Here is a 17591-nt window from a genome sequence, read left to right on the forward strand (position 1 = left end):
CTCGAAGATGAGCACATTTTTCACATTCTATGGACTCGAAGATGAGCACATTTTTCACATTCTATGGACTCGAAGATGAGCACATTTTTCATATCCTATGACTCGAAGATGAATACATTTTTCATATCCTATGGACTCGAAGATGAGCACATTTTTCACATTCTATGGACTCGAAGATGAGCACATTTTTCACATTCTATGGACTCGAAGATGAGCACATTTTTCACATTCTATGGACTCGAAGATGAGCACATTTTTCACATTCTATGGACTCGAAGATGAGCACATTTTTCACATTCTATGGACTCGAAGATGAGCACATTTTTCACATTCTATGGACTCGAAGATGAGCACATTTTTCACATTCTATGGACTCGAAGATGAGCACATTTTTCATATCCTATGACTCGAAGATGAATACATTTTTCATATCCTATGGACTCGAAGATGAGCACATTTTTCACATTCTATGGACTCGAGAAGATGAGCACATTTTTCACATTCTATGGACTCGAGAAGATGAATACATTTTTCACATCCTATGACTCGAAGATGAGCACATTTTTCACATTCTATGGACTCGAAGATGAATACATTTTTCATATCCTATGACTCGAAGATGAGCACATTTTTCACATTCTATGGACTCGAAGATGAGCACATTTTTCACATTCTATGGACTCGAAGATGAGCACATTTTTCACATTCTATGGACTCGAAGATGAGCTTATTTTTCACATTCTATGGACTCGAAGATGAGCACATTTTTCACATTCTATGGACTCGAAGATGAGCACATTTTTCACATTCTATGGACTCGAAGATGAGCACATTTTTCACATTCTATGGACTCGAAGATGAGCACATTTTTCACATTCTATGGACTCGAAGATGAGCACATTTTTCACATTCTATGGACTCGAAGATGAGCACATTTTTCACATTCTATGGACTCGAAGATGAGCACATTTTTCACATTCTATGGACTCGAAGATGAGCACATTTTTCACATTCTATGGACTCGAAGATGAGCACATTTTTCACATTCTATGGACTCGAAGATGAGCACATTTTTCACATTCTATGGACTCGAAGATGAGCACATTTTTCATATCCTATGACTCGAAGATGAATACATTTTTCATATCCTATGGACTCGAAGATGAGCACATTTTTCACATTCTATGGACTCGAAGATGAGCACATTTTTCATATCCTATGACTCGAAGATGAATACATTTTTCATATCCTATGGACTCGAAGATAAGCACATTTTTCACATCCTATGGACTCGAAGATGAATACATTTTTCATATCCTATGGACTCGAAGATGAATACATTTTTCATATCCTATGGACTCGAAGATGAATACATTTTTCACATTCTATGGACTCGAAGATGAATACATTTTTCATATCCTATGGACTCGAAGATGAATACATTTTTCATATCCTATGGACTCGAAGACGAATACATTTTTCACATTCTATGGACTCGAAGATGAATACATTTTTCATATCCTATGACTCGAAGATGAATACATTTTTCATATCCTATGGACTCGAAGATGAATACATTTTTCATATCCTATGACTCGAAGATGTCTGTAAAGTCTAATCCTCGATTTAAAAAAGCCGGTTGCAGACGTTGTATGGGTGGGTTAATCATTTATTAATACACATGATCAATACTATATCTCTAGCTAGATCCAGTATTCTAGTCTAGAATACAATGTTTTAATGTTAGTAAGTCTGAATCTATATCACCAAATTAGAGTGTTATACACTATCAGTGGGCGTAACCAGGATTTTTTTTTTTTTGGGGGGGGGGGGGGGGGGGGCAGAATGTGAGGGGGAATAAGGACGGATCTAAAAATGTATTTTTAAAAATTAAAATCAATCATTCCTTAGTTATTGAAAGCGAAGTAATCGATGTTACAAAAAGCCATCAGCTTCTTAAAGGAGGAATTAATTTCAAAATTATTTTTTTTTATTTTCTTGTTTTATAATAAAATTTAGTCGTAAAGACCTAACCAACACATTCTTATTAACCCATTTTCCTATTTCCAAATGCCAACTATGCCAACTCGTGAAAGGCGCGCGCACAGACTCTGACACTAAAACACAGATTTACAAATGTTCTTTTTATTCCATTGAAAATATGACATGCCTTTAAATAATCATATCCACTATTGAGAAGCTACAATTTTATTAAAGCATCTGTATAAGAGAGAGGGGCCATCACCAGTGGCGTAGCAAGGTACCCGTGGGCCCGGGTTCATTGAACCCCTTCGCGCCATGGATGCTACGCCACTGACCATCACAACAATTCAGCCCAGGGTCTCATAGAACCTAATTCCAGCCCTGTTATTTTCACGCAAAGTGACTTTTCACTCAGATATCCTGTCATTCTAGTTAGTCATGACATCCATATTAAACCTGTCCAAACTAGATTTTTCCAGATTTCTATCTTTAAACATTAAGGATGTGAAACAAACATTTCTGGATACCTGATTGTAATTGTATACCACGTGTTGATGTCACGTGTCAAGGTCGGCCATGTCAAGCAAATCTGCGAGGTGAAATATCTAATACCTGGGTTAGGTACATCTTGGTAGTGAAACATGTAGATCTAGGGGATCATTAGTAGACCTGCACCGGATGTGCAAAGAAGGAATTACATCCCAGCACTCCGAGATTAGTAGAGCATATCCTCCGTGTTTCCTATGACATGAAGATAATGACAAGGTCAGTTGCTGTCATGTAATCAGTTAAGTAAGGCGATTGACTCTCAAGCTGACCATGTAGTAGTCAAAGATGGTAGTTAGACCTGGTCCCACATCACTGCAGACATACTTGTTTGATCGTCCTGAGATTTCCTGTCTGTCTTCACTTGACCTGTCTGTCCACACCAACATGCATTTTGTAAATGAAATAATTCTATTAGATGAGTGGCTGAATGACATAAATCGCTGAACTATCAAGTGGGAGAGGGGCAGGAGTTCAAATCCCTGAGTTGCATTGGCTGAAGTAGAGCAAGGAGACCTTCTTCCAGATACCTCATCACCCCCCCCCCTCCTCTCACAAGACATGTCAATGCACGAAAAATGCGCTATACAAAAGTAATTTAAAAAAAAACCAAAAACTTCCAATCATGAATACCTAGAATGCCGGCAAAAAAATAACTCCGAAAAGTCCATTTTGGAATCGGGCTGCCCCATTATCCTAATGATCTTTAGGAAGGATTTCTCCTGACGGGTAGGCGAGGACCGGTGTGCTCTTCTTCCCAATATTTGACTGAAGAGTCCACAATGTCAAAGTAATACAGATGATATGTATTTGATCCCCGGTTCGAACTTTTTTCCCTTCTTCTTTAAGAATGACTTGTGCACAGGATAGTAAGGGGTCAGACTAAGAAGAAAAAAACAACATTAGTAAGACTATTTCATTGTTAAAAACTTTAAAATTATTAATTTAAAAATATTTTTTTTATCATTTTAATGTAAATATTTTAGAATCCCACAAAGGACTATAAACAATAAAAAATTAAAGTAAAAAAAAAATATATAAACTTTCCATTGTGTGTGAAACTTAAGAAACATAAATACAACTAGAGATAACCTCCAATTTCTAGTTTATAACTGGTTATTTTTTATTTTGAGTACATTTACATTCTTTGAAGTGCATATGGGAAGCGTGGTCGAGAGGCTAAGTACGTTTGAACTATTAAGGGGGCTCGAGGTTCGACACCCGACTCGGGTAGAGTAGTGTTTACTGAGCGCCTAAAGGCAGCACGGAAAAAAAACTTCTCCTAGATACCCCGTCCTCCCCCCCCCCCCTCCCCACTGGTCCACAACTGAGATTGGACCGAAGCGCTCTGAGCGAGTTATAAGCATGAAAGTAGTGCTATATAAAAGCCATACTTTATTATTTTATATGATGCTATGTAGATATTCATCATTTAAAAATACTATTTTTGGTTTTAGTGCGATTTATTTTGATCGCTCAGACCTACTTCAGAATAACTGACAGACAAACATTACAAAACTGAAAAACAACAACTCTTCATCAAATCACTGAACAAAGAGGTTCTCAAATATTTCTGTCAATGTCACTGATGAACTATTGGGTGGCTGCCTGGTCATTGTGGGCTGCCTTTAAGATGGTCCCGAGTTCCAACACTTTCGTCTGGGATCCCCTGCCCTCCAGGAGGAGGTTATGACTGGGACTTGTTAGGCTGTAAGCATAAGAGAATGTCCTAAACTTATGAAAACAAATTCCACCTTAGTAGGATTCTGATTCACTAAGAGCCTACACGCTTTGAAGGTCTATGTGTAGTATTTCAGTGTAAAGAGACATAACCACGTTGCTTAATAATCTCCCTTTCTCCTGTTTAGGCCTGCTGCAAGTTATACGCCCCCCTCCCCCCCCCCTTTTTTTTTTAGGTAGCAAAAAAAGGATGTTCTAAAAAAAAAAAAAAAAAAAAATTCTGTAAAAATGTCTAAATTCCTTACCAGGAAACACATTTCATTTTTTTTTAAATTTTCCAAATTTCACAATTTTCGAAAAATACCAGATAGAAATAATTTTCCTACACATCTAAGATAAGGAAGAAGATTACTAAGAAGATTACTAAGAAACTCTCTATTCCATATTGAATATACAAAGGAAACCAGCAATGCTGGCTATTCTTATTCACTGAAATATTTTGTCCCATTTGGAGATATCTATAGCTAGCTACTGGCATAATAGTGTGTTTTAAAAAACAACAACATTATTTAGTACAGAACAGATTGTATTCCTATTAGAGAGTGGATGTAAAAGTCTACAAAAAGAGTTAATTATGTTTAAAAAAAATATTTCTGAAATTTGAATAAAAAAAAATAAAAGAAAGAAAAAAGTTTGAATCTCGTACAAGTCTTACTTTTTAAAAAATGTCAATAGTGATCCTGCATCAGAAAATTTCCCCCAAAGTCTAGCACGGCTTGTTTTAAGTCAAATGACTGCATGGGTGAGAAATATAACATTGTTGATGACACCCGGCACGACACACACAGACACAGAATCTGAACATGAACAAGACACGATATGAACCAGGTCAAACGTTCAGGTTGAGCTCCATTACTGTCTGACAAGTCTTCTCGACCAGACAATTCAACAGAGCATGAAACAGACATCAGACAAGTCAGAAGCATTGCCCTACCTGCTCAGGTCAGGGGTCTTAATCTATCTCATGAGAAGTAAATAGTAAAAAGTACGTGTTACTGCAATACTTACATGCAGGGGAGGTAACTCATACGAAACTACAGAACCAATCTTTTAGAAACAAAAAAAGGCTATTGTCATGTACATACAAGTCCTATGAATACTAGCTATGAATTTAACCGCCATTGTTCAAATCGTATATTTTGTTTGTTCTGTTTTGTTTTCGTTGTATATTAAAGGATCTATTCAGTTTTTAATAATTCATATAAATCTACAATTTGTTTCCAATGAAACTAAAGTTCTTTTATAGACCAGGTGGTGGTCATTACAAGAGTTGATATACTGTAACAAAACGAAATGAAATAATTATTTGTTATCATCATATTCTTGCTAGCACGTCCACAGTCAGGCCATTACACTTCTCTGGTTGGGCAAAATCGTATCTCTATTGCTGTTTGTTTTTTTATTTTTCTATTTCATTTGGGGGCCACCAAATTCACTTCGCATAGGGCCTCCAATTATCTATGGCCGGCCCTGAAATCAAAGACCTTCCCTAGTACGCTCTTAGAGAAGTGATTTAGAATTCTTGTACTGTGTGCTGTCAACATGTTCCTTTTTTTCTGATCTGTGTTTGTAAATTATTTAAATGCACGCGCTATTAGCATAATTTCACAAATTCACGAAGATATTGCGTTGTCTGGAATTTCGTCTCTAAATATAAATATTCATAAGGACAGCGACCAGGCGTGAAACACGAATAACACACGTCGGCCCATGCAGTGCTATCCATCCGGTATGCTCTCACAAGTGACATACGGTAGATGGGGCGCATCATGGAGGAAGCGGGAAAAAATCGTGGCGCTCAACGAGGCAGACGAATGACGTTGACTATTCTGTAATTCGATCCCAACAGGTGACTGATCTGGGGGATGAAAAAAAAATAATTCTTATGACTTATGAAATCTGTGTGCGTGTTTGTATTGGCCGAGCATTTCTGATGTAACTTTAAGTAGGATTGACAAAGACAAGTTAAGAAAAGGGGTGTGAGTAAATAAGTCAAAGTCAGAGACAAGGGATAGACAGTTGACAGAGGCGGGGCAAGACCTACATTTTATGTGGGCTAAGAATATTTTGCATGCCCCCCCCCTCCTTACTGTGACGCAAGGTATGGATATGAAGGGCCTACTACAAAATAATGGACACGAAACTGTCAATTTATTAAAAACAAGGTTACAAGGTGTGGAAACACAAAGTCAAAATCAGTCCCCGAAGTGGTCCACCCAGGCAGGTAAAAAGGCAGGTATCAATATTTTCAGAAAGAACATCAGAATGAAATTCTATCAAAGGCAAATGATAGAGAAAAAGCGATAATATGAAAAACTACTTATGAAACGGTGTTTTAAATTCTGTCCAACTTATATGCATTCTAAATAGATTTTTTTCTATTTAAAAGAATAGTTAAATTTTTTTGTGTAAACGTATTAGTTATTATGACAGAACTTACTTAACTTAGCAATACAAAATTAAAAAAAAAAAATACAAAAAAATACAAACATGTTTATGGTGTGACATACCTACTAAAGAGCGTCCCGTGCTCGTCATTATTAATAGTGAATAGTTGTAAAAGTGGTGTATTTTTATGAAAAATCTGCTTGCATAAATAATTTTTAAAATTAGATGGTTCACTTTCCTAAAAGAAAAAAGCATCAGAACTTTGAATGATCTAATATATCGTAATGTCCTATTTTCATTTTCTCTTCTAGTTTCTGAGATCTAAGCGGGACGGACGGACGGACGAACGGACGGACGAACGGACAGACAGGCCACACAAAAGTAATAGCGTCTTTTCCCCTTTCGCGGGCCGCTAAAAACACTTTTAAGAAGATAAAACAACAACAAAGTAATAAAAACAGAAATGTTCTTTTTAGGTCTTTCAAAGATCCTTTATTCTAGCATTGCAATTCATCTTAGAGGGCTAGAGCTTATATTGGCTTTATCAAAACGATACAACTGGCAAGCTTCAAGTCTTTCCAGGCTGTTATATTTTTAAAAATATTTTCATTTTATATTCGAAAATCTCCTTTCAGTAGAGGCTGTAGTTTCTGTAATATTTACAAAATTTAAAAGTGTAAATTTGGGGGTAAAATTTATGTTTCTATCATGTACTAAAGTAACTAGTTTTAACATCATAATTAAATTCTGTAAATTAGGGATATGATCGTACAGTCTTATCATTTCATTAAACAGGTAGGAAGTTATTGCACTCGTTCACTTGTAAGACTATTTACTTTCTTTTGGAATATATATATATACAAATGATGCTTTACTGCTGTTATACATTTAACTTTAACGTTATACTGCTATATAAGTTTGAATGTTTTAATGCTATCATAAAGTTTGTTTGTTTTACAGCTATTATAAAGTTTGAATGCTATCATAAAGTTTGTTTGTTTTACAGCTATTATAAAGTTTGAATGCTATCATAAAGTTTGTTTGTTTTACAGCTATTATAAAGTTTGAATGCTATTATAAAGTTTGAATGTTTTACAGCTATTATAAAGTTTGAATGCTATTATAAAGTTTGAATGTTTTACAGCTATTATAAAGTTTTAATGCTATTATAAAGTTTGTATATTTTAATGCTATTATAAAGTTTGTATGTTTTAATGCTATTATAAAGTTTGTATATTTTAATGCTATTATAAAGTTTGTATGTTTTAATGCTATTATAAAGTTTGTATATTTTAATGCTATTATAAAGTTTGTATGTTTTAATGCTATTATAAAGTTTGTATGCTTTAATGCTATTATAAAGTTTGTATGTTTTAATGCTATTATAAAGTTTGTATGCTTTAATGCTATTATAAAGTTTGTATGTTTTAATGCTATTATAAAGTTTGTATGTTTTAATGTTATTATAAAGTTTGTATGTTTTAATTCTATTATAAAGTTTGTATGCTTTAATGCTATTATAAAGTTTGTATGTTTTAATGCTATTATAAAGTTTGTATGTTTTAATGCTATTATAAAATTTTTATGTTTTAAAGCTATTATAAAGTTTGTATGTTTTAATGCTATTATAAAGTTTGTATGTTTTAATGTTATTATAAAGTTTGTATGTTTTAATGCTATTATAAAGTTTGTATGCTTTAATGCTATTATAAAGTTTGTATGCTTTAATGCTATTATATGGCTATAAAGTTTGAATAAGTTACTACTTTTATAAAGTTTAAGACTTTTACTGCTAATTAGAGTATTACTAGAACACAATATGTACACTATAACTCCACTTCCAAATATTTTGAACGAATGTCGTATATTATAACTAAACAGATCTCATTATGTAACATATTTCTAAAGCTCTCCCACTGTTATGTTAATTTTTGGAAATTGAAATTGCAGAAGAAAATGAGTGTTCAGGCTACACTAGTCTATGCCCTGGGCACAAACAAAATGGGCATTGACTAGGCACATAACAAATATTACTACAAAAGGGACATCATTGAGTCAAGTAAAATTATTGCATTTTCAAAATTCGGTTAATTCCCTTCGGACGAGTCTGGTTTATAGTTTATTAGTACTTTCTAAAATACTTTCGTTATCCCATATCCCCTATAGTAATGTAAGATAGGTACATGCATTCTTTTTTAAAATAAGCTTAAAATGATAAAGTAATATTTACATATTTCTGTATAATATCGTTTTGTTTTTTTCATACTGCCATACTACGAAAAACATACACTTAGTTTAATTCTATCTTTTCATGGGAAACAACTCATACATTTATACATTCTGTGTTTTTTTTTTTTTTTTACAAAGTTGTCTCCCTTTAACTTGACATTTAAACGATGTAAAAAAAAATGCATTGTCGTAACACCAATAATGTAACAAATATTTATATCTATAAAAAATGTTTATCCAGGGCATCTCAACAGCAAATATAAAACATAATAATTATAGTTGAACAAACGACATATTAATTAATAATAACATAAAGTAAAAACTTTTTCGGAGCCAGACGAATTGTGACGTGAGAATGAAATTTAACAACAATAAGTAAATAAAATTACAAAGTAATTGGCCATACAAATTGTCACAAATAACATCATAACTTCTGCGAAGAAACTACAAATTGCTGCCCAGAAAATAAGAAAATATGCAAATTGTTTTAAAAATGTAATATTAAAAAATGGTAAACAAGGATTTGAGTCAGTATATCATTCAGTATATCAGTCAGTATATCAGTCAGTATATCAGTCAGTATATCAGTCAATATATAAGTTAGTATATCAGTCAGTATATCAGTCAATATATCATTCACTAAATCAGTCAATATATCAATCAGTCATTCAGCTCATTGTGCTAATACTAGAATGTAGTCAGTTCCACCAGATCATTGTATCTCAAAGACTAGCTTCACTTATCCTTCTGTATCCTGTGTTCCTATCTTCCTTCACGAGCTAGTGTGTCACGTTCCAGTGAAACAAACACAAAACATTGTCAGCGTTAAACCGCCAGACATACGGGACTTGGTGTTTGTGTCCAAACTAAACTCAGACAGACATTCAGTGTCAAACTCGTATTGCTATTAAGTTAAACTAGCCTAATACATATAGAGAAAGGAATTTAAATTGATATGTAAATACCCGCACACACACATATACACACACACACATACATACATACACACATACATACATACATACATACATACATACATACATACATACATACATACATACATACATAAATACATACATACATACATACATACATACATACATACATACATACATACATACATACATACATACATACATACATACACACAAATACACACACATATAGTGAGAGAAAAGATTGGAAGATATTAAATAAACAAAAGTTGGAAGAAAAAATCAACAAAAGAGTCAGAGACACAAAGGGAGCTAAAGAGAGAAAGAAAGCAAGAATGACAGAGAGGGTGAGAGAGAGAAATAGAAAAAGAAAGTGAGAAGGGGAGAGAATGAAGAAGAAATAGAGAGAGAAGAGAGAAAGAGAAAGAAGGGGAGATAATTATAAAAAGAGAGAAAGAAAAAGAGAGAAAGAGAGCTAAATAGAGAAAGATTAGAGAAATAGAGACAAAGATAAATATATAGAAAGAGAGAAAAAGGAGAGATGGAGAAAGAGATAGAGAGACACCGTGAAAGAGAAGCAGAGAGCAAGAGAGAGAACAAGGGAAAAGAGAGAGAAAAAGAGAGAAAGACAGCTTTATAGAGAAACAAATAGAGAAAGAAAGAGAGAGAGGAAGACAAAAAAAAGTGCAGTAGATGGCAAGAAAGAGAGAAAGAGAGAGAGAGAGAGAGAGAGCGAGAAAGACAGAGAACAGATAAAAACACAATACATCCTCTATTAAAACAAGCAGGCACAGAGATTTCTAATTTCGTCTCAGATAAAGAAGCTAATCTGTCATTAGTTTAGTGTTACTCTGTGTTTTGTTCAGCGACAATAGCTTGGATAGAGAAGGCCACTTCTTGAAGCCGAGAGGGCTCGCTCACACTCTACCCATCCCACACACACACACACACATCTCAGCTCTCCCAACCCACACAGTTCTAGCATGCTGTGAGAGTCTCTTGCTGAGCTCTGAGATATTGGTCTGATTACGTCAGCAAACCTTGAAAGAGACCAAATAACAAAGTGGTCAGAGAAAGACACTCTCTGATTGGATAGAAATGAAGGTGTTGCAAGCCGCGTCATGTTACAACAACTGCGATTCTTTGACGTCAAAACGAGAAGCCGAGGAAATAAAAGCTACTGTGTTACGTCACTACATCATAGTCGGACGTAATAAGCTGAAAATTGACTATGACTTGTGTAGAACTCTCTCGTAACTCTCTCTCTATGAACTGTGCGTCACAATATTTTTTTTTTCAAATTTATATTACTAGTGCTCGCTTTTGTCATAATTAATCGGAACCACAAGTCAAAATCTTTAAACCACAAGTCAAAATCTAAACTATAATTCAAAATCTTTAAACCATAAATCAAAATCTCTAAATCACAAGTCAAAATCTAAACCTGTAGTCAAAAGATTACTCTTATATATTTTTTATTTGGATTTGTTTGACCTTTGACTTTGTTGATTCAACTAAGTTATTGTCAGCAGTAGCCTCTGTGCCACTTATGGTGAATCCATTAGATAGTGCTGACTAGAGCATATAGCAGAAATTACAATTTTAAAAACAGTGGTAGATTTTTGAATAATTTAAAAAATAATAATTTTAATTTACGTTTATGAACTGAAAACAAATGCTAATGTTAATGTCTTTGTTCATAAAACACTCGTAGGTTAGTCTATGATGTGAACAAGTTAGTATTCACTACCTGTTAAATTGAAAAACCCCGTATTCAGTGTTAGTATTCACTACATGTTAAATTGAAAAACCCCGTATTCAGTGTTAGTATTCACTACATGTTAAATTGAAAAACCCTGTATTCAGTGTTAGTATTCACTACATGTTAAATTGAAAAACCCCGTATTCAGTGTTAGTATTCACTACATGTTAAATTGAAAAACCCTGTATTCAGTGTTAGTATTCACTACATGTTAAATTGAAAAACCCTGTATTCAGTGTTAATATTCACTACATGTTAAATTAAAAAACCCTGTATTCAGTGTTAGTATTCACTACATGTTAAATTGAAAAACCCTGTATTCAGGGCTCACAACGCCCACCCCAACGCCACGGGCAATAGTCAATAAAGATTATTATTATTGTTATTAATCAACAATAGATTTTAAACATCGTGTTTGAGGATATTTTGTTTTTATTCTAGAAAGATTTACAGTTGTGCCCTTTGCTGGGCATGGTCTGAGAACTACTGAACGAAAAAGTAGAACTAGCCGATTAGAAACATCCACAACACTCCAGCACAATGCACAGAACAAGTGTCATGGAGTGTGTGTGTGTGTGTGTTTCTATGGTGACGGTGGGAAAAGGTTAGCGATTGGTTGTGAATGATGCAACATAGATGGCAATGTCGTCACTTGGTCTTAGGAGAGAGGACCCCAGAACGAGTGAGATTATGTTAAGAAATATTATTACTAAAGTCTACTACATCCATTTCATTTGATCACAATTCGTTTTGGTCCATATTGTAAATAAGGCTCTATTTAGTTGGTTCACAAAAGGAAGTTATTCAAGTTATTTGAAGTTTTATATTACGCCTACAGCAGTTTAGTTGTCTACCAGCTGTTTGGTGCTACAAGTCAACGACCGGCAACAACAACAAGCACAGACAAAAACACTAACACTTATATGCTGTTAAAGTTAGAGTTTGACCAGGTCATTTCGATCGGAAACTAATCCCAGGGTGAGGTCAAGTGTTTGATTGGATCACGTGGACGAATGATGGTGCTGGACTTGATTGGAATATTGACCGTCTAATTAAAAATCCTGGCCACCAGCAACAGCATTCCGATGTGAAACTCTTTGAAATATATTAAATAAAACAAAACAAAACATCATCAATAGTAGACTTAATACGTTCCTTTAAGATGCCTACATTAAGATATCGTTAAAATATAAATACTTATATTAAGATATCCTTAAAATATGTACATGTCACGAAAACATATTTTGAGTGAAATGACAGGTGGTCTAATAGTAGACACAAAAGTAGTGTTACTTCAGTCAGATCGAAATGTCTTATAATGATACTTTTAAAAGAAAATTCTAATAGAATGATCAAAAAGATTGCAGTTAAAATTTTTACTGAAAATGAGACTTAGGAAATGCGCCCTTATAAGAAGTTCGTATTCTGTCAGTCCTCAATCCACTTCATTGTAGTGACCTACTTGGCTAATGAAATTATTTTGAAGTAAATTCAGGATTTTATCCTTCTGAAACCATCAAGCATTTGTCAAGCCCTCCCAAACCCTTCCCAAAAAGAGTGTAATAACTTGTAATTTAATCAAGACATTCAGAATTTACTCAGGATATGACACACTGACCTTTCAGGAGGTTACACTTTGAGCTAAGTTTTTCTAAGAGTCATTCATCTAGAATAATCTAGATTAATCTAGATCTATACATTCTCTTCTGTCTTTTAGTCTATTGGACTGTTGGGGCTTCAAACAAGATCTATAGACATTCTCTCACCAATCCACTCTGTCCTTTGCCAGGATTAGAGTCTATATTCTATATCGTTGAGAGGCACGTCCGTTCCTTTATGTTGTCTTCCCATCTCTTCCTTTGTCTGCCTCTACTTTTTATTCTTGTTTCTGTTCCCTGCAGAACGATCTTTGATCACGTGATACAACCGTACAGTCTTAGCTTGCGTTTTTTGACGATGAATTGGAGGTCGTCATGGTGACCCATCTTCATGTTGATCTTATGTCGGCTTTCCTCGTTTGTGATTCGGTCTTTATCTTTATGTTTTAAAAACTGTCGGACATGGTTGTTTCGTCGTGATCCTTCACTAGGTCACTGAAGATCAATGTCAGAGCCAGAGGTGAAGCCTTTCAATACTTCTTAGTGGCATCCAGAGCTGGTTGAAATAGAATCTCTAACTATAAGACCGTCAAGTCATCTTCTTGCTTATTGTAGCGTTGGTTTATTCACCTATAATTGCCTACCATTTTTGCTACTTCTAAAGGGCCAACGTGAAAAATTTGATAAGCGCGTGCGTATTTGCAAATTGGTTTACACTTCCCTTCCGTTATGAGACCTTACGAGAGATAGTACTACTGCCCTCCCTTGGGTCCTTCATTGTGCAGGGGCAGTAATTTCAGAGTTCCTCACAGTTATCTGCTCATTTGTTTCAAGACTACCGAACTAACCAGCCATGCCTAATATCACCCCCCCCCCCACCCCGCATCTTGCTCGTCTCACACCGAAATTAGTGTCCACCACTTCCGTTGTCCAGCTTGCGCCAAAGCTTGTTATTCGGTCAGGCGCTGACCACTAGGTCCTCCCGTCGTCGTGGGGAATACACTGTAATTATCACCATTGGGCAGAGGGTCAGTAATGAGGTCACAATGAGGTTTAGAAGAAAGTTGGTATTTAGTTGGTCAGTGATTGGTAGTGTCGTCATCTGTGTGTCAGCTCTGGGTTTCTAATAGTAATGTCGCGCAGTTTTGTAACTGGGCCGTGGACTGACATAATATGAGGCGGCTTTGAGTAACCAGAATAATCAGATACATGAAACTGAACACACAGCAAGGATTGCCGGAATATGGAGCTGTTTGCACAAGAGAATGAAGCTTGGAGTATCAGAAACTTGGAACATAAAATTATATTGACCTCTCAAGATACATGTTCCCTGGAAAACCTTGCGCTAGAGATTATCCGACCCTGTACTACACAAACTTTTTAATTCGATTCTACAACTTGCTGGTAGAGTAAAAAAAAAAGATTGTTGGAAGTTATTGTTTTGTATCGACAGGACACAGTTTACACGAAACCAGCATTCATACCTCTGTACTTAAGTAGTTTTTACGGCTCACAACAGTTTAACCCTGGAGCCTCAATTTAGCCTTGAGATGCTCGGTCTCAAAAGGTCTGAAAGGGGAAATTTACTTAAGTTAGAGAATAAGATTAGACTCTGCTTTTTAAAATGTATACTGGCACTGGCATGCAGTTCGTGGAACCCCATCGTAGTCACTTTGTAGGTTACCACTCATATTTGGTTAGAAACAGTCTTCTAACTTTCTTAACATATCGATAGAAAATTGCGAAAACTTTCTTTGCTAGGATTGTTTCGTAAAAGCAAGAATCTTACAATCTGGCTTTCCTTATTTTTTGACTCCACAATTTTCATTTTCAATACAAAACAAAATCGAATTCCCCGAATTCTTTCTTAGCAACTACTGTGTTACAGATTATTTCATAGAAGCTGAGATACAGATTATGTGTTACAGATTATTTCATAGAAGCTGAGATACAGATTATGTGTTACAGATTATTTCATAGAAGCTGAGATACAGATTATGTGTTACAGATTATTTCATAGAAGCTGAGATACAGATTATGTGTTACAGATTATTTCATAGAAGCTGAGATACAGATTATGTGTTACAGATTATTTCATAGAAGCTGAGATACAGATTATGTGTTACAGATTATTTCATAGAAGCTGAGATACAGATTATGTGTTACAGATTATTTCATAGAAGCTGAGATACAGATTATGTGTTACAGATTATTTCATAGAAGCTGAGATACAGATTATGTGTTACAGATTATTTCATAGAAGCTGAGATACAGATTATGTGTTACAGATTATTTCATAGAAGCTGAGATACAGATTATGTGTTACAGATTATTTCATAGAAGCTGAGATACAGATTATGTGTTACAGATTATTTCATAGAAGCTGAGATACAGATTATGTGTTACAGATTATTTCATAGAAGCTGAGATACAGATTATGTGTTACAGATTATTTCATAGAAGCTGAGATACAGATTATGTGTTACAGATTATTTCATAGAAGCTGAGATACAGATTATGTGTTACAGATTATTTCATAGAAGCTGAGATACAGATTATGTGTTACAGATTATTTCATAGAAGCTGAGATACAGATTATGTGTTACAGATTATTTCATAGAAGCTGAGATACAGATTATGTGTTACAGATTATTTCATAGAAGCTGAGATACAGATTATGTGTTACAGATTATTTCATAGAAGCTGAGATACAGATTATGTGTTACAGATTATTTCATAGAAGCTGAGATACAGATTATGTGTTACAGATTATTTCATAGAAGCTGAGATACAGATTATGTGTTACAGATTATTTCATAGAAGCTGAGATACAGATTATGTGTTACAGATTATTTCATAGAAGCTGAGATACAGATTATGTGTTACAGATTATTTCATAGAAGCTGAGATACAGATTATGTGTTACAGATTATTTCATAGAAGCTGAGATACAGATTATGTGTTACAGATTATTTCATAGAAGCTGAGATACAGATTATGTGTTACAGATTATTTCATAGAAGCTGAGATACAGATTATGTGTTACAGATTATTTCATAGAAGCTGAGATACAGATTATGTGTTACAGATTATTTCATAGAAGCTGAGATACAGATTAATTCAAGTCCACTTCAGCGGTCAACAGATATACGCCAAAAAAAAAGATTCTTCGGGCGAGGGTCATGAGTGACCTTGTGACCACTCTCTGTGGCCTTGTGTGTGAGTCTAGACACCGCAGCCAGAAATCAGACTTGCTAATACAGCAGCCAAGATGTAAACCACTCAATCAGGCTTGATGCGGATCGGCGTAATATGTACGGATAAAAGGATTAGCTGATGGGATTTCTCTTGTACTCAGGAGAGATTATATTCGGAGACCAGGAAAACATACTCCAGGGTTTTTTTACCTAACCTAAATATAGAGGTCCACTATTTTGTACTCACGCCATAACATACTTATGTAATAAAATAGTAATTGAACTAACTGGCAAACCTGATGTATTAGTTTCAATTCTTCTCTCTTTCCTTTTCTCTTTCTCCTCTCTCTCTCATCAATATCCCCTCGCCCTTCTCTTTCGCCCTATCTCTCAACCATCTCCCTTCTCTCTTCTTTTCCTTCTCCCTACCTCCCCTCTCTCCCAACTCTCTTCTCTTCCACAATTTCTCTTCAGACCATAACTCTCTTCCTTGTTATTATTAGATATGCAAATGACTCTCTCTACAGTGTTAAATAGGAACGTATATAAAACAAATGTACCGTTTTATTATAAGGATATTTTAAAGTAGCTTTTAGCCATAACTCGCTAAAGTTATGCGTTTTTTTAACTGTTAATTTATTGTATGAAATATCTGTACAACTATAATAATATTTTGTTTTTCAGAGAGTATGTAAAACGACATTATAACAAATTGTTTTCATATTGTGACATAAAGTGAACACTGTTAACAACTAGAATATCATGAATGTCGTAAGATATACACGAACACTATAGATGGTTTCATTATAATCATTTACGACATTTTCCATTAAAAATTGATTAGTTGATTTTTAAGCCAAACCTTATTTTTTGCTATTTTCCCTCCACATTGACCAGGCCTGGATCAACAAAACTGGATCTGAACAGCTCTTTGATTTGGTGAACCTCTCCCCCCCCCCCCACCCGAGATGTGGTATTGGAAGGGGGGGGGTCCTCTGGTGCGGAGTTCATTCGACCTCGTATTGTCTGCTGGTCACTCTAAGACCAAGTGGTCAGTGAACAGTTTCCAATGAAACACGAACGACTTTCTTAGGCAAGCACACGCACCCTTATAGACTAACTCAAACGAAGGCACACACACCCACATAGAGACCTCCACACAGCTCGCTTATGCTGGGAATTAGAATTAAAGGTGTGTGTATGTGTGTTAGAA

At 35.0% G+C, this 17591-nt stretch overlaps 1 long non-coding RNA gene across 1 annotated transcript; it reads right to left on the minus strand.

Annotated features, from left to right (window-relative positions):
• Positions 1 to 2129: 2129 nt before the first annotated feature.
• LOC106055387 (uncharacterized) lies at positions 2130 to 5206 on the minus strand. The gene is made up of 2 exons (XR_001215545.2): positions 4925 to 5206; positions 2130 to 3411 (listed from the first exon to the last, which is right to left on the minus strand). It is a non-coding gene; the product is annotated as an uncharacterized LOC106055387 (long non-coding RNA).
• Positions 5207 to 17591: the final 12385 nt, after the last annotated feature.

The sequence above is a fragment of the Biomphalaria glabrata genome, chromosome 2 (assembly GCF_947242115.1).
Source record: "Biomphalaria glabrata chromosome 2, xgBioGlab47.1, whole genome shotgun sequence".
NCBI classification, from domain to species: Eukaryota; Metazoa; Mollusca; class Gastropoda; family Planorbidae; genus Biomphalaria; species Biomphalaria glabrata.